Genomic DNA, 271 nt, shown 5'->3' on the forward strand with positions numbered 1-271 from the left:
TAACTCTTATGCAGGTGATGATTTACGATGCCCAAACATTCCAGAATAATATTTTTTGCTAAGATTGCTATATCCCCTATGCTAATACCTAGGTCTTCTACAAAACTCCTTCTTCAATAGGGAATTGTTCGGCAAAATTCAAACCAGAGGCCTCTCACGGTGAACTCTTTAATATATAACTAATACATTCTCTTAAATATTATGGTTTTGACAGTATCAATTTCAGGACTGTTGGTAAGATGATATTTTAAACTATAAATCCCATAACATT

The sequence above is a fragment of the Halyomorpha halys genome, unplaced genomic scaffold (genome assembly GCF_000696795.3).
Source record: "Halyomorpha halys isolate HHAL.00 unplaced genomic scaffold, Hhal_1.1 Scaffold1270.1, whole genome shotgun sequence".
In the NCBI taxonomy this organism is placed as follows: Eukaryota; Metazoa; Arthropoda; class Insecta; order Hemiptera; family Pentatomidae; genus Halyomorpha; species Halyomorpha halys.